Source organism: Pelodiscus sinensis, chromosome 23 (genome assembly GCF_049634645.1).
Source record: "Pelodiscus sinensis isolate JC-2024 chromosome 23, ASM4963464v1, whole genome shotgun sequence".
In the NCBI taxonomy this organism is placed as follows: Eukaryota; Metazoa; Chordata; order Testudines; family Trionychidae; genus Pelodiscus; species Pelodiscus sinensis.
Window position 1 is genome coordinate 4613384 of NC_134733.1, and position 14208 is coordinate 4627591.

At 58.6% G+C, this 14208-nt stretch overlaps 1 protein-coding gene across 4 annotated transcripts in view; it reads right to left on the reverse strand.

Moving 5' to 3' along the window:
* PHC2 (polyhomeotic homolog 2) overlaps nt 1-13945 on the reverse strand; it is a 118235-nt gene extending 104290 nt beyond the window's left edge. For all 4 annotated transcript variants that reach the window (XM_075906850.1, XM_075906849.1, XM_075906847.1 and 1 more), the window contains exon 1: nt 13697-13945. The gene's annotated coding sequence lies outside the window, so the exon portion shown is untranslated. The remainder of the gene's footprint in view (nt 1-13696) is intronic.
* Nucleotides 13946-14208: the final 263 nt, after the last annotated feature.

The following is a 14208-nucleotide window of genomic DNA, read 5'->3' on the forward strand; positions in this document are numbered from 1 at the left end:
CATGGCTCCCTCCCGGAGCGGGCACTGCCATGACGCCGGGCACCCAGCCAAGCCGAGCCAGGTCCAGCCTGGTGCATGGCTCCCTCCCGGAGCGGGCACTGCCATGATGCCGGGCACCCGGCCGAGCCGAGCCAGTCCCAGCCTGGTGCATGGCTCCCTCCCGGAGCGGGCACTGCCATGACGCCGGGCACCCGGCCGAGCCGAGCCAGTCCCAGCCTGGTGCATGGCTCCCTCCCGGAGCGGGCACTGCCATGACGCCGGGCACCCGGCCAACCCGAGCCAGGTCCAGCCTGGTGCATGGCTCCCTCCCAGAGCGGGCACTGCCATGACGCCGGGCACCCGGCCAAGCCGAGCCAGGCCCAGCCTGGTGCATGGCTCCCTCCCGGAGCGGGCACTGCCATGACGCCGGGCACCCAGCCAAGCCGAGCCAGGTCCAGCCTGGTGCATGGCTCCCTCCCGGAGCGGGCACTGCCATGACGCCGGGCACCCGGCCGAGCCGAGCCAGTCCCAGCCTGGTGCATGGCTCCCTCCCGGAGCGGGCACTGCCATGACGCCGGGCACCCGGCTGAGCCGAGCTGGGCCCAGCCTGGTGCATGGCTCCCTCCTGGAGCGGGCATTGCCATGACGCCGGGCACCTGGCTGAGCCGAGCTGGGCCCAGCCTGGTGCATGGCTCCCTCCTGGAGCAGGCACTGCCATGACGCCGGGCACCTGGCCAAGCCGAGCTGGGCCCAGCCTGGTGCATGGCTCCCTCCTGGAGCGGGCACTGCCATGACGCCGGGTGTCAGGTGTGGAACGAGAGCAGGCTGGCGGGGGGAGAGGGAGGTTAAAGAGCCAGGGCTGGGCCAGGACTCAGGCCGGGTGTGCGGAGGCTCAGCCAGCGGCTCCGAGGGAGGGGAAAGTGAGACACATGCGGGAATGTCAGCGAATCCTCCCTCCTGCGCTGCCTGAGCTGCCCTAGGGCCCTGCAGGGAGCAGGGCAGATTAAGCCTTGGGGAGCCAGTGCTGTGCAAATGGGGGCCTAATAGCAGATTAAACCAGCTGATGTTTCCTCCCATGTGGGGGGAGGGGGCGTCTCCCGGGGAGGGGGAGGGGAGGGAAGGCTTGTCACGGCGCCGCAGGCTGATTAACAGCAAACCAGCCAGAATGGCAGCTGGTGCCGCCAGGCTGAGGCAGGGCGGGGCCAGTGGCGCTGTCCTGCTGCTGGGAACAGGCCCCGCTTGGAGCCACAAGGCAGGCAGCAGGCCTGAGGCCTCGCCAAGGGGCTTCACTGCAGGGGGGCTGTTGGGCTGGGAAGCCAATACCAGCATGGCCAAATCCATCCCCCTCACGCTAACGAGACCTTGAATTATGAAAGGTGACAACGTGGCCTAGTGGTTAGAGCCGTGGACTGAGTCAGGGTCTATATCTGTCACTGGTTGCTGGGGTGCCCTGAGACACCCCACTTCTCTTCTGGGGGGCAGAGCTGCCTCCTGCGTGCTGCGGAGACGGGGGGAGTCCTGTTACCAGGAGCCCTCCCTGCCATCAACCTGCCAGCCCACTTGCACCAGGCCCACTAACACTCACTTCTCCTGACTTGAGGCAGATGGCGTGGAACATGCCTCCCGGGGGCCACGGGGCAGGAGTTCCAGGGCCAGGGCTGCTAGGGCGGATGGCGTGGAACATGCCCCCCGGGGGCCACGGGGCAGGAGTTCCAGGGCCAGGGCTGCTAGGGCGGATGGCGTGGAACATGCCCCCCGGGGGCCACGGGGCAGGAGTTCCAGGGCCAGGGCTGCTAGGGCAGATGGCGTGGAACATGCCCCCCGGGGGCCACGGGGCTGGAGTTCCAGGGCCAGGGCTGCTAGGGCGGATGGCGTGGAACATGCCCCCCGGGGGCCACGGGGCTGGAGTTCCAAGGCCAGGGCTGCTAGGGCGGATGGCGTGGAACATGCCCCCCGGGGACCACGGGGCTGGAGTTCCAGGGCCAGGGCTGCTGGGGCGGATGGCGTGGAACATGCCCCCCGGGAGCCACAGGGCTGGAGTTCCAGGGCCAGGGCTGCTGGGGCGGATGGCGTGGAACACGCCCCCCAGAGGCCACGGGGCTGCTGGCGTAGAACATGTCCCCTGGGGGCCACGGGGCTGGCGCTGCGGGGCCAGGGCAGCTGGAGGGGAGTCGGGCACAGGAGCTGCAGACGTGAAGCGGATGGCAGGAGCGTTGACTCCTACAGGAGGCAGCATCACATGCAAGGTGCTTGGGCTGCCCCGTGGACGGGAGAGCAGGGGCAGGTGTGCGACAGCAGAGTATTCAATACACACACGGGGATGGCAAAGATTCCTGGGCAGGGCTTGCAAGAGCCAGGATGCCAGCCCGATGCCCTGGGCCATTCCAACCTGCTGCTGCCCTCGCGCCCTGCCTGCCATTGCCACAGGGCCTGCGTGCGGTGCAGCATTGCAGTCCCTGGTCCCCCCGAGGGCTGCTGGGCCGGTTCCCAGGCTGCGCAGAGCTTAGGGACCTGCCCATCGGACATATGGCCCTCGCCGCCCCCCTCGAATGGGAACAGCAGTGCTGGGCAAACAGCCCCCTCTGCAGCCTGCCTCAGTGCCCCTGTGCACCAGGCTGATGCCAGCATGGCGGTTACGCCAAAGTGCAGCCACGTCAGTGAGCGGGAGCTAGGCCCAGCCCTTACCTCCGGCGCAGGCCTTGGCCTGTTCACTGCAGCAGGGCCCAGATCCCCAAAGATATTTGGGCACCAAACTCCCACCGATGTCAGTGAGACTCAGGTGTTTCGGTACCTTTGGGGATCGAAGGCCCAGGGTACGAGGGGCAAAGGGAAAAATCGAATCCTGCAGCTTCCTACCCATCCTGGCCTGGAGGTGAGAGACCTTTCCTGTTACGGCGGGAGGGGGACCTCTTTGGGGTTGGGGGCCACTGACCCCCAGAAAAATCAGTCAGGGGCCGCACACAAGTGAGATGCAGGGGGAGGAATGGCTGGAGTGCCAGAGTGGGCTCCCCAATGCTTGAGCCTTGGGGGGCCGGGTCAAGGCAAGCTGGGGGCTGCAGCTGGCCCCCGGGCTGAGGCTCCCCACCCCAAGTTCCGGCTTGCAGGGCTGGCACCACGGGGGAAGCGAGGCGGATCCATTCACCCAGACAGAGGAAAGGGTCGGTACCTACCACAGGGAAATCTCAGCCACATTGGCCCGGGTGGTGCTCCCACCGAGAGGGGTCAAAGGGCAGAGCAGCCCTGGGAACCGTGTCACTTGTGCAAAGCCCTGATCGTCCCCTTCCCACATTAAGCAGATTTCTGTGCTCCCGTTCCCAGCACCATCACTGCGACCAGCCGCCTCAGCAGACCCAGGCGGGGCCGCGCCAGATCGCACGCTCCTGACGACTCTGCACATGGACACTGGGCCTGTTCTGCTTAGAGACGCACATTCTGGGCTGCTAAGAATTTCAGCCTGGAAGCCACGGACAGTCCCACCCACGGAGCAGAGCTCTCTGTGGCCACCAAGAGACACGGCTCCAATAAAAGATAGAACCTCCTCCCTCTGGTTTCTCTCATATCCTGGCAGCAACCCGGCTGCACCTCTGCCGCCATTCTCCCCATCAGACCCTGAATGGAGGAACAGCAAACAGCCCCCAGGTGCCTGCCAATGGGAACACTGAGAGCCCCTTATTTCCAGAAGAGATGGCAGGTGAGGCCAGAGAGCTCAGGAGAGATCAGCACTGCAGTTGTGTACCATCGGGAGCATTTACATGCTTCTGAGTGCACCACGCCCTGTATCTCACTGTGGGAGACCCCTGTGGGCTGCACCAACGCACCTGGAGAACACAGTATGGCCACCCACCATGCCCTGAATCTCGCTGTGGGAGACCCCCGGGGGCTGCACCAACGCACCTGGAGAACACAGTATGGCCACCCACCACGCCCTGAATCTCACTGTGCGAGACCCCCGTGGGCTGCACCAACACGCCTGGAGAACACCGTATGGCCACCCACTGTGGCCTGTATCTCGCTGTGGGAGACCCCCGTGGGCTGCACCAACGCACCTGGAGAACACAGTATGGCCACCCACTGTGGCCTGTATCTCGCTGTGGGAGACCCCCATGGACTGCACCAACGCACCTGGAGAACATCATATGGCTATCCACTGTGGCCTGTATCTCGCTGTGGGAGACCCCCGTGGGTTGCACTGACACTCCTAGAGAACACCGGGTGGCTACACATCGTGGCCTGTATCTAGCCGTGGGAGACCCCCTCCGTGGGCTGCACCGACAGTTGAAGAACAGCATGTGGCTACACACCACGGCCTACATCTCACCATGGCATCCCCACGTGGTTAATTTATATCCCACCAAAAGCCTTGTGGCTTGTGTGTAGGCACTGACAGCACCCCATGCAGAGCATCAGGGCACCCCGTGCCAGGACACTGTGCCACGAAGAGCACTGTGGGCTGGATCGATGTGCCACAGGCAGGGCCATGGGGAGGGCTGCATGTCACAGCCAGGAGTCACGGCCTGACATGTGACTAGGGCCCTTGGCGCAGCCTGTGTCCATGTACCACGGACAGCACTGCAGGGCACCTCTGACCACACCAGTGTACCATGGACAGCGCCCAGGAGCCGGGCTAGCCAGCCCCATGCCACAGAGAGCCCAGGAGAGGCCTTCGTGGGACCTGGCACCAGGGCGAGCGGAGCAGGCTTGCCTGGCACCACAGGCTGTGCGCTGGGCACTCCCTCTCTTTCCGTTCTTTTCCAATAGGCCCTGCTCATGAGGGGGAGCAGTAAGCAGCTAGCAGATGCGGGAGGGGCTGGTTTTGGCAAAGGGGGTGAGTTTCCTAGAGGGGTAGTTTATGTTTTCCCATTTCCCAAGGGGAGTCAGGTGGTGGCAGTTCCCCGGGGGGGTCTGTTTTAGGGGCAAAGGGAGGCCGGCAGGAAAAGATGGATGGGCTTTGGGGTCCTAGCCCTAGCCACACCAAGGAAGAAGCAGGCACTGACTGTATGGATTAGCGACTCCCCGCTGTGCAGGGACCTTGCACACATTCGCTTCTCCTCAGAGACAGTCACCCTGCTCTCCTCACGCAGAAAGGAAGTCCCTACTACAAAGCTCCCCTCCCTCAGCACAGGCGGCTGGCAGTCAAGCAAACAGACATGCTTCTGCCCGGCTCGTTCCAGTGACGCCTCTCTGCAGACTCCCTTCGCAACGCCCGGTGTCCTGGCCCAGTTCACATGCGGTTTGGTGACAGGCAGACACCTAGCGCAGGGACCTGGCCCTCCTGAGCAGGTACTGAGAGCTCTCAGGAGCAGGGCTGAAATTCTTCATTTCCCCTCTGTCAGGTACTCCCGTGGCCACCATCACTGCCATGTTGGAGCACTTCACAATCTGTAATGCATTTATCCTCCAATACCCTGGTGAACTAGGCCTATCAGCCCCACTGCGCAGGTGGGAAACTGAGGCACAGAGCTGCAATGAATCCCTCAAGGGCACACAGGGAACCTGGGGCAGAGCTCACCTCTTCCTAGCAGCTCAGGTGAATGTGCCGCCCACTGGGCCAGCCTCCCTCCAGCCTTTGGATTTGCTGAAAAAGGGCCCTGCCCCGCAGCTCTCAGGGCTACGTCAGCTCCAGGCCCTTTCCCAGCCGTGCTCAGCTGCAGAGACCCACCCAGCGTCAGCCCCAGCCCTACAGCAAACCTCGCCAACTAGCTGTGCCAGAACAGGCTGCCCTGCCACCCACGCAGCCTGCCCGCTTCTCGGCGGGGAACGAGAAGTCCTGCAGCAACGATTCCAGCCGGTTGGCATCCAGGGTTGCGAGGAAGAGGCTCTTGTGCAGGGGGTGCTGTGCCCACAGCCCCCTCCCCTGTCCCCAGGGAACCCACTCATGCTTACAAAATAGCAGTGGGGCACCAGGCCCTCTCCAGCTCAGACTGCAGAGAGCACAGGCAGCCGATACAGGTCACAGTGCACTGGGGTCCTGCCTGGGCATGACTGGGATGGGCAGCTGCATTCTACACGCCCTGGGGTTTGGCTTAGGGACGTACCGGTGTAGTCGATTAACCGATTAGCAAAAGCTGATAGTCTAGAGCATTAACCTATCCGCATTCCGCCCTCCCCCACCCTTGCTGGTAAATTTTGTAGCAGGCTGGCCAGCAGCCCGGCTCGGTTCTGGCTTACACCGGGTCCAGAGCCTACTCCTGCTGCGGCTCTGCATTTAAAGTGTATTAGGAGCCAACCAGGCAGGCAGCCCGGCTCAGTTCTGGCTCATGCTGGGTCCAGGCGCTCAGACCCACCTTAGACAGGAGCTGCTGCCAGCCCACATTGCTGCCTCCTTATCAGAGGCAGCAGCACTGGGTGACAGGCAGCTGGTCCACAAGGGGAGCTGGTTTTTAAACCGGATCCTCTCATGGACCAGCTCCCGCCTGCCACCCTGCGCTGTTGCCTCAGATACAGCGGTTGCCGCCCCTGCCCACGGGACTATAGACTAGTCGACTAACCAATAAGAACTGGTTACTCGACTATTCAATGAACCGATATTTAACACCCCTAGTTGGGCTGTAGCCCATGTGGAGCCATCAGCTGTCCCAGCTCAAGGGGAGCAGAGTCTGACTCTGGGGAACAGGCCTCCATCTTGTTGCTGGATCCAGCAGGAAAGCCCCATCCTGGCCCTGATGCCACCTGGTCATCTCTCAAGCCCCCAAGTTCAGGCTGGCAGGACAAAGAGCTGATGTTGTCTCCAAGGGCTGACAGCACCGCTGGCTCCATGGGTTTCACTGAGCTACGGGGAGGTGAGGGGGTGAGTTGATCTCAGCCTTCAAGGATCCACCCAGGGAAGGGAGATTTGGTAACGGGCTCTTCCATCTGGCAGAGGCAGCTCTAAAAGGAGCTTCAACTTCTAGCCAGGGGCTCAACTCATTCAGAGTAGGGATGTTAAAACGCGTCATCGTGTAGCTCCTGCAAAGTCCAGCAGTTACATGGTTATGGGGGGGGGGGGGGGGACAGCTCCTGGGTCCCGCCCCTTGCACTGCTGCCTCGATATCAGAGGCAGCAACGTGGGGGAGGGGCCGTGTGTAATCGCGCACGTTAACCATGCGCACGGTTACACTTTCACAGCCCTAATTCAGCCTGGCAATAAGGTGCATTTCTGACAGCGAGGGTAACTAACCACTGGAACAACTGGCCAGGGTCAAGCTGGATTCTCCATCGCTGGCACGGTGTAACCGGGGTGGGATGCTCTTCTCAAAGCTCTGCTCCAGGGATTACTGTGAGGAAGCTCCCTAGCCTCGGTTATCAGGAGGTGAGAGCAGATGAGCACAGCGCTTCCCTCTGGCCTCAGAATTGTGGAATAACTGGTCACAAGAGCTGACATTTCTACGGCATCTTCCACCCCAAAGGGTCCCAGAGCATGTGATACCCCGTGAGTCTGAATCTGGGCAAGTCATTTACCCCAGTGCACAATCTGCCGCTCTGGTCCTCCAGAGCTTCCAGCCCACTTGCACGGGCCTATGGGCAGTGGAGACCCTGGCCAGGACGTACCCTCGCTGGGGAAGAGCAGCCACTGCTGAGGTGGGAAGTGCCAGGTGGCAAACAGCACCCTAGCTGGGCACAGGAAGTGAAGAACAACAGTGGATCCAGGCAGAACTCAGAGGAGAATGCACCTGTGCAAGGTAACACGAGGTCCGTGCAAAGACACAAATGGGCAGGCTACGATTTTATACCAGCCTCAGTAGCCCATGGGGCAATTCGGACACAGCATCAAATCCTTCCACAGCCCCTACAACATTCAGGGTGCTGTAGAGAGTCCGACAAGGCCTGGCACTGCCTGGTGCAGGAGGCCCAGCAACATCGCACCTCCCGGGCACAGAAGAGCACTGCACTTTCCACAGCAAAGGCAATTCCATCGCCAGGAATGCTGGTCTCCAGCCTTGTACTGGTTGTTTCCAGAACCAGTCACTGCAATCCGGGCTTAGCTCTGTAAGGGATGGTATGCGAGGGGCTAATTACCAGAGCTGCCTAGTCTCCCTTGAGTGGCTGGTTGAGTCCATGCAGGTAAAAGAAGTGATCCAAGCCTTCTAGGAACTGGGTGGACTATTCTATTTTAGTTTCAGAGGGGTAGCTCTTTTAGGCTGTATCAAGGAGTCCTGTGGCACTTTAGAGACTTTGGGTATGTCTACACTAGCTCGTTAGTTCGAGCTAGGTAGGCAAATGAGGGCAACCGGAGTTGCAAATGAAGCCTGGGATTTAAATATCCCGGGCTTCATTTGCATGTTCCCGGGCGCCACCATTTTTAAATCCCCCTTAGTCCGCACTCCCTACACACAGCACGGAATAGTTAGTTCGAATTCAAGATCCTTATTCGAACTATTGTTACTCATTCCACAAGGAGAAACAGTAGTTCAAATTAGGATCTTTAATTCGAACTACCTACTTCGTGCCGCTTGTAGCTGTGAGCACGGAGTTTGGACTAAGGGGGATTTAAAAATGGCAGCGCCCGGGAACATGCAAATGAAGCCCGGGATAGTTAAATCCCAGGCTTCATTTGCAACTCCGGTTGCCCTCATTTGCCTACCTAGCTCAAACTAACAAGCTAGTGTAGACATACCTTTTAACATATTTAACTGGGCATCAGCTTTTGTGGGTAAAACCTACTTCATGCATCTGACGAGATGGTTATTACCCACAAAGCCTTATTCCCAAATAAATCTGTTAGGCTATGTCTACACTGCGGCGCTATTTCGGGATACCTCAGGTATCCCAAAATAGCTATCCCGTGTCTTAACAGCAAGCCCATTATTTCGAAATATAACAGGCTCGCTATTCCAACGTCCCACAAGGAGTAAGGGACATTCCCAAATTGCTTATTATTTCTATATTTGACGCGGTGTAGACAGCACCAAATTACGAAATAAGCTGTTTTGAAATGGACTCGAAATAAGCTATGCAATTTGCGTAGATCAAATTGCACAGCTTATTTTGAGCTATGGGTGCAGTGAAGATGCACCGTCTAGAACAAGGGTGGGAAACCTTTTTTGGGTCAGGGGCAGCTAACCCAAAGAAAAATCAGCTGGGCAGGGGGGGGGGAAGTAGCATGAGCACAGGCTCCCCAATGCTGGGGGAGGCGGGGAGGCGACCCTGGGGGCCGGATCCAAGCAAGCTGGGACTGCATTTGGCCTCTGGCTCTCCACCTCTGGTCTATAAGTAGCCACAGGACAGCTTGTTATTTTATTTTACGCTTTTCTATTTTTATCCAGGCTCCAGGTAATTTAGAGGTGAATCGACAACCCCTCTGATTTACTAGTTAACTACACAGAGTCACTGCATTCCTGACAGAGCATCTATAGAGCTAGGTAATGCATCTGGTCTATAGAATTCTGTATGATGGCTTAAAATCCTAGAGCAGGGATAGAATTTTCTAGCATGGCACAATGAAATGATTGAAAAAGCGGATCTCAGCTGATCTGGCCCACAGATGTTTAATTGACAATAACCCCTTTTTGTATCACTTTGGTTTTTTGGCCCATGCTAGAGAATTCAGTCCCAGCTCTAGAATTCTATTGAATGGCTTTAGGCAGAATCTCATAGTCTATCAAATTGTGTAGGCCTCCTAGAACAATTTCTATCACTTGTATTAGACTTCTACAGACCTATTGCTGTAAATGTGCTACAGAACTTTTCCATGTGACTTTCAGTCCCTTGAACCAGCCAAGGTTTTTTCTTCTGAGCTGCAGCACCTTGTTTCTGGAAGACGAGAGGTTCCCAATTTCCACACTAGGGACTCAGGGGAAACCAGCGGGCCCTGGATGAGGATTCAGGAGGCCTGCCTTCTATGCCTGGCTCTGCCACTGTCCCACTGGATGATCTTGGGTCAGTCACGTTGCTGTTCTGTGCCTCAGTTTACCCATCTATAATGATGCTGACCTGCTCTTAAGGTGCTTTACGCTCTGGGGCTGAAAAGTGCTAGATAAGAGCTTTGTATTATCACGGCTTGAGTGCTACAGGTTGTATTCATCAGCAGGCACAAAGGCCAGCTTTCCAAGCCTTAGCTATTGAATTTTGCTCTTGGGTTTTATCAAAGCCGTCTCAACAAAGTTCTCTCCCTTTCATTGTTGCCTCTCAGAGAAGATACTTTAGAAGCAACAGAAAAAGACTCAGATCATGGTAAAACCTCATTAGAGCTTCAGAAAATGTTGAGGCCTTAAAGGAACAATGGCAAAGATCAGACACAGAGACAGCAAAATCTCGGTCTTTCCAGGTACACCCTGACTGCGGAATTCCAGGACACGAACGCACACTCTGGGATCTAAAAAAAGCCGGATAGTACGATCAGCCACACATGGCCCGTTCCAGTATTTGCTGCATGGGCACCGTGCCGAATGTCCTTTCATCTCCCAAGTCAATAGGAGCAGAGGGTACAGAGTTCCTCGCAGGCTCGGGCCCGTCTGCCTTTTGAATGCTACTCAAACATACCATGAGGGAAAAAATTGTGTCACTGGCTACGTCTACACTATGGGGCTTGATCGGAAAAAGGAACGCACATTGCGCTCCACAATTTGTGTACCTTTTTCTGATAGTTTTTTTCAGAAGAAGCTTTTCTGAAATTTGGCCTGTCTACATTGGACCAAATTTTTTTTGGAGAAAAAACCCTCTTTTGGAAGAGCCCTTCTTCCTCGTGGGAGGAGGAAGACAGGGCTTCCGAAAGAGCACGTCAGCTCTTCCACAAAAAAAGCGGAAGAACAAATTCCCTAGACAGCAGAGTTTTTCCAGGATACCTCCTGTATCCTGGAAAATCCCCATAGTCTAGACATAGCCACCCTTTTGGTGTTGCTTCCTTCCTTTGCCAGCTCCCCCCCCCCCCGAACTAGACCCAGCAGTCCCTTCCTCCGCTCCTCTGGGTCTTTTCCTGCTCTGTATTTTTACACTAGAACCAAAGATTTTCATTAGCATTTAGCTAATGAAACCCTTCCTGGATTGTTGTTAGCTGCGGAACATTCTCCCTGCAGAGTGGTCTAAAGCTAGGGCATTAGCTGTGGGACCAGATCTAATCCCATCCACGACCATGGGCAAATGCCTTCCCACTCACTCTCAGCCCCAGCCAGCTCCTCTCACCATGCTGCTCTCTTGCAATAAGCTGACACGCGCAGTCCAGCTTCCTCATCTATCAGCCGGGCTGGGGAGGCTCTGGAGTGGACATGCCCCACACACGCCCGAAGGCCAACCAACCCGGGCACAGCCCAGCCAGCAAGGACATGAATTCCAGAGGCAGAGCTCCACAGGGAACACCCGGCCCGGGCTCACAGACCTCCGATCACATCCCAGGCGATCTCGCCGTCTGGGAGGCCAGGGGGGGAGACAATCTGTCAGGGCCCGGGGCTTCCAGCAGAATGGATTTTGCTTCTTGGAACCAGCTTTTGGGTCTCAGTGGGAAAAGCAGGAGAAAATGGAGGCCAAGGCCAGAGCCTCAGCCCAAACTGGGCCCAAAGAGCTTGCTTATCGAAGCCACATCTTGGGACCTCTGTCTCAGGCTCCAAGGTGACCCACGTATGCCTCCTCTCACCCCAGGGCTTGACTGGCTGGCCTGTGCTCCTGAAGAGATTCTGCAGCTAGCGAAGCCCTTGGGTGCTTTGCCACCAAGCCCAGTGAGTGCACAATGAACCCTTCAGCCCTTTCCTGGGCAAGTCTCCGGGGGCGTCAGGGAGGCACAGGGCAGGAGAGCTGGGCTTGGGGTGTCCACGCTGTGAAGAAGCAAGCGGCCATGACGAGAGCCCCCAGGATCGATTCTCTCGAGTGGAAATAAAGCCAAACGTGGTAGAAAACGTGTCCAGCAAGACGCAGGCACATCCCAGCCCGCTCTGTCACTGCTCAGCCTCACGCCTTAGTCACGTGCTGGCTTTGGCAGGGCCTGCACCCGCGAGGGCCCAATATAGGATGAAACAGCAAATGCCCCGTCTGTGTTCTGTGGGCACAGCGGCCTTGCAGCCCAGTGGGGAAGTGTCACTCACTTCATTGCGTGGATGCCAAAGTTGAGGCCCAGCAGGGTGAGGAGATCCCAGGGCTGGGGCCAGATTCTGGCCTGCCAGAGGCCCAGGCCTGCGCCCAGGAGAGACCTTCCTAGCCCAAGTTCTGAGAGTGTCACCGGAGATCCCCAGAGCGAGGAGCGACAGAGAATGGGCGTTGTAGGGAAACCAGCCACTTGCTTGTCTCTTCCCTCCGGAAGGGGGGTTACTCTAAGCAGATCCACTACCAGAAGGAAGGGCCCTCACCTTGGCCATGCCCTAGAGATGTCCTGGAGCATCCTGCTGATCTAATCGTCCCGTAAGTCTAGTGGAGAATGCTCCAGGCCAAGCGTGAAACCCATCACCTGCTCATCCAGCAAACAGCTCTCACAAAGCCTCAGGGTCCTAACTCGGGGCAGGGAGGAGACCCTTGAGATACCTTAAAGGTCAGCTATGAACACACACGTTGATTGCCCGGATCTGTGCCGTGCCATGGCTCAAACATTGCAGCTGGGACAGGTTGCCATAAAGCAAACCAGGTGGGCTAGGGCAGGTGTAACCCACACACCCAGTGTGGGTCACTGTCCCATGCACAGGAACGGATAAGACCAAGAGACCTCTACAGCACAGGCTGGGAGCCAGCTGGCTTTTAGCTCCGAGGGTAGGGGCTCCTATACTAAGCTCCAGAGGTCCCAGGCTCAAATCCGCCTGGTGATGGTTAGACAGGGAGCCAAGAGCCATGTGGTGAAGGGTTTAATCTACCAGCACTTTGCTGGGAATGCCCAAGAACCACAAATGCCTTAGCACACAAGGGGCACTGCGGCTACAAGGCAGGATCCACCCCAGGGTTTCATCCACTGCGTGCCCGGGGCTGCGGCTGGGCGAAGGCGAGTGCAGGGAAGGAGCCAGGGTTGGCTTATCTCCATCAGGAGCACGTGGAGACACAACGAACCACCATCAACCCTGGAGCCACAAAGCTCCCTTCGCCCACTGGCTCCGACTGGCTCCCAGCCATGCTGGGGACCAAAGCAAAATGCTCCCCGGAGCTGTCAGAACCACAGCCGGCCGGGCTGGCTCCCTTTCCCCCATCGAGTCGGAGTTGTCCCCACGGCAGGGTCCTTGCAGACAGGAGCTAATCAGCTGCCATAGGGGGAAGGGAGGGCAGCAGAGAAAGGGCATCAAGCAGACAGGATTAAACATTAACCCTTTGCAGCCCTCAGCCAGCGCACGCGTCCAGAGGAATGAGTGCGAGTGAACGTCCCTCCAGGAGGCATGCCCCGTCCTAGCTCGCTGCTTTCAAGTGACACTGTCATTCCCGCTAGACTCATGTTCAGCCTTTAATTACAGGCCTGTCTTTAGTAGCTGACACCTCACCCGTACCTGTGGTGGCTGCTTACGGTAGCTAGTAAGAACCCTCCTTTGCGCCAGCCGCTGCATTTCATTTCAGCCTTTCCAGGTGCCTGGCAAAGCTGGGCCAGAATGGTCACCCCCATTTAACGAGCGGAGAAACTGAGGCACAGAGCGGGGCAGCGACTCGGGGGCAGAGCTCGGGCAAGAACCTCGCGTCTGGTCTCCCAGCTGCCTCGTCTAGCCGACGGACATGGCTCCCGTCCGCACCCTGGGCCCAGCCAACTCCGGCTCGCGCTCTGGCGCCCGGCACCCAGCCTGCAGGCGCCGGAAGGCTGCAGGGGGGTGCGAACCCCGCGGCCCAGCCGAGGCCTGGCGGTACGTACCTGCCGCCTGCGCGGGTGCAGGGCATGCGCCAGCCAGCTTGGCGTGCGGCTCCCCCCGGCCATGACGGGGTTACGCTGGAGGTGCTTGTGGGTGCCGTGGGCTCCGGCCAGGCTCCCCCAGGCAAGGGACCTGCAGCCAGCTGAGCTCAGATTGAGCCAGCGCGCCCGGGCTCCAGCGCCTCGCCCACCTTGCCCGGCGCCTGGCGGTGCCCTGCTCTCCTGCTGCCTCTCCCGTCAGCCAGCCGAGGAGGGAGGAAAATGCCATAATTCATTAGCATTCCAGCGCGGCTCACGTGCGGGGCCCCGCCAATGGCAGCTCCAGCCGGGCTGGCCTGGCCCTGCCTCCTCCCGCTCCTGGGAAACAGCCTTGGCAGGTCAGGAGCTGCAGGCCTCAGCCGCTCTCCATGGCAACAGGGGCAGGAGGAAGGGGGGCGGTGTGGGGAAGAGCTGAGCTCCTGAGTCCTTCCCATGGAGTGGCCATGTCCCCTGGCTGCTTGTGGCTGGGGGCCCGG